Consider the following 3175-nt stretch of genomic DNA (forward strand, 5'->3'; position numbering starts at 1 on the left):
TACGTGGCCCTCGTGGACTCAGTCTGGACCCCTGCTCTACGTATATCTTTCTGTACGTGGCCCTCGTGGACTCAGTCTGGACCCCAGCTCTACGTATATCTTTCTGTACGTGGCCCTCGTGGACTCAGTCTGGACCCCAGCTCTACGTATATCTTTCTGTACGTGGCCCTCGTGGACACAGTCTGGACCCCAGCTCTACGTATATCTTTCTGTACGTGGCCCTCGTGGACTCAGTCTGGACCCCTGCTCTACGTATATCTTTCTGTACGTGGCCCTCGTGGACACAGTCTGGACCCCAGCTCTACGTATATCTTTCTGTACGTGGCCCTCGTGGACTCAGTCTGGACCCCTGCTCTACGTATATCTTTCTGTACGTGGCCCTCGTGGACTCAGTCTGGACCCCTGCTCTACGTATATCTTTCTGTACGTGGCCCTCGTGGACACAGTCTGGACCCCAGCTCTACGTATATCTTTCTGTACGTGGCCCTCGTGGACTCAGTCTGGACCCCAGCTCTACGTATATCTTTCTGTACGTGGCCCTCGTGGACTCAGTCTGGACCCCTGCTCTACGTATATCTTTCTGTACGTGGCCCTCGTGGACACAGTCTGGACCCCAGCTCTACGTATATCTTTCTGTACGTGGCCCTCGTGGACTCAGTCTGGACCCCAGCTCTACGTATATCTTTCTGAACGTGGCCCTCGTGGACACAGTCTGGACCCCAGCTCTACGTATATCTTTCTGTACGTGGCCCTCGTGGACTCAGTCTGGACCCCAGCTCTACGTATATCTTTCTGTACGTGGCCCTCGTGGATTCAGTCTGGATCCCAGCTCTAAGTATATCTTTCTGAACGTGGCCCTCGTGGACTCAGTCTGGACCCCTGCTCTACGTCACCTTGAAGTTGCTGGAGTTGACCCAGGAGCTGGCCACAGCGTCCACCACGCGGTCCACCAGGCTCTGGTCCTGCTCCAGGTCGGGGCTCCTCTGCTCCGACAGGATGACCTCTGTGACCTCGGGGCCGACCTTGACCCTGACCCCCAGGTCCTTCTGCAGCACCTGCTCCAGCAGAGCCTCCATCTGCACCTCCTCCGTCATCTCTCTGAGGAACAAACAATACAGCTTCATTTAAAAACCTCCAGACCGAGGGTCTCATGCCTGACCCCAGTCTGTCTGAGTGAGCTTTGGTGGAGCTCATTAGAAATCACATCAGGTGGGAATACGATGCGCTCTCTATTGACTCGTGTATTTTAGCAGGGGACTCTCACATTTTGCAGGTCCTGGATCAGCTGCAGATCTTCAATCTTCGCTCGTCATCCTCCTGCATTCAACAGGAAACAGGTGAAGAGTTTAACAGGTGACTTTAAAATAACTGAGACGTGTAGCTCAGCAGAAAGACAGTTTGACCCTGATTTATTAAACAACATGCTGTGTTTCTTTTAATTCATGTGTTTCACAGCATTTGTAAACTATAATACTGTTGGAGGACACATTTTTTATCATGGGTCTGCACTTAAAAACATCTTATTGTTATGTAGTTTCTCTTGTGTATTTGATTTAGATGTAATCCTAGAGAGTAATCAGAGTATTCAGGGTTTTTTGGGGTAGTTTTTCTTATTTTTTCTCTTCTTTCCCTGCGTTTTAGTTAATGCACCACACACCCAGCTATCCGCCTGCTCTGTGTGAACCTACTCTGTGTATGATGCTCTGATTTTAATGTGAAAACCCCTCATGTAGGAGCTTTAGCTTCCTCTGCTAGCTCCCTGTTAGCCAGCCTCCAATGAAAACACAGAGTGTGATCAAAGTGATAGCCGCCGCCATCATCAGAGAGCAGCACCGCCACAATGCAACCAATCAGCAGCCGCTCCTATCACTCATGAGTCATTGATCCAGAGAGCCACTCACCGGATGATCCCAGGAAAAGATCCGAAAAGGAGACGCTTCCTCCGGCCACAAAGTACCGTTACTCGCCGACAATAACTCACTTTCTTCTGGGCACTTTGGACCACTTTTACTCCTCCGCACGCGCTGGAAGAACCCCAAACATCCAGCGAGTGGTCACGCGGTATTCTTGGTGGTTTAAGAGGTTAAAAAGGCCCTTTATTTCCCTGATAAATCCCAGCATGTCGGTGGATAAACTGCAGTGAGTGACGCCGCAGAAAAGCGACCCCTGGCGGCAGCACTGCGCTACTGCACCCGCTGCAAAATACAATTTCTTCTTCTGTGCTTTTACTCACTAACTCTGGGTGTGCATAGCGCCCCCTGTGGTTGGAGGGCGTAGAGTCATGGTTTTATTTTAAATAAATACTTTATTTTCAACATTAGATGTTACACAGGTCCAGTTTAGTAACTCTTACATTAAAAGTAAACAATGTTATAGCAGATTAGGGATCCTAAACGCCCCGGATATCTGTCTATTTCCTTGTAAATGTGAAATTTAAGAGAATAAATCATTAAAAATAACACATTTGAATAGACTTATTCACATATATGTTATAAGACTCTTTGTTGTCATTTCATGTCTTCTACAGGTCAAACTGTGTCCTACTCTCTTTAAGGTCATTTGTTTACTTTTGAAGTCACTATGTGTGTCTTTAAAGTACTTTAAGGTCCTTCTGTCTGTATAATATATCATTTTGAGGTCATCATGTGTCTTTTTTGGGGTTGTTTGCCATCTGTTCGTGGTTATTCAAGGTCTTTTTAAGTCCTTTAATGTACCTTTGTCATTTTTGTACTTTTTAAGTCACTATGTGTGTCTTTGATGTTGTTTAAGGTCCTTTTGTATGTATTATCTTTGAGAGGTCATAATAATACATGTTTAAGTCATATGTATTTTTGGGGTTGTTTTCCATCTGTTTGTGGTCATTTTACGTCATTTTCAGTCATTTTATGTACCTAAGGGGTCATTTTGTGTCTCTTAATGGTCACTTGTGTACTTTTTAAGTCACTATGTATATATCTTTAATGTTGCTTAAGGTCCTTTTGTCTGCATAATATGTGTTTCTGAGGTCATCGTGAGTCTGTTTGGGGTCCTGTTGAGTGTCCTTGTGGCCCCTGAGTGCATCCTGGGTAATGCGTGGGTGCTTCCCTGTCAGCTGCAGGTGCTTCTGCTGCTCTCTGAAACGTCTCACTCTCATTTCGGGAACGTCTCACTCTCCTCCCTGCAGCCGCGATGACAA

The 3175-nt window shown here is 46.8% G+C and overlaps 1 long non-coding RNA gene across 1 annotated transcript; it reads right to left on the reverse strand.

Moving 5' to 3' along the window:
• Positions 1–1084: 1084 nt before the first annotated feature.
• LOC104949696 (uncharacterized) lies at positions 1085–2263 on the reverse strand. The gene is made up of 3 exons (XR_798828.1): positions 1902–2263; positions 1265–1317; positions 1085–1098 (listed from the first exon to the last, which is right to left on the reverse strand). It is a non-coding gene; the product is annotated as an uncharacterized lncRNA (long non-coding RNA).
• Positions 2264–3175: the final 912 nt, after the last annotated feature.

This window comes from Notothenia coriiceps, unplaced genomic scaffold (genome assembly GCF_000735185.1).
Source record: "Notothenia coriiceps isolate Sejong01 unplaced genomic scaffold, NC01 NC01_scaffold00016695, whole genome shotgun sequence".
Lineage (NCBI taxonomy): Eukaryota > Metazoa > Chordata > Actinopteri > Perciformes > Nototheniidae > Notothenia > Notothenia coriiceps.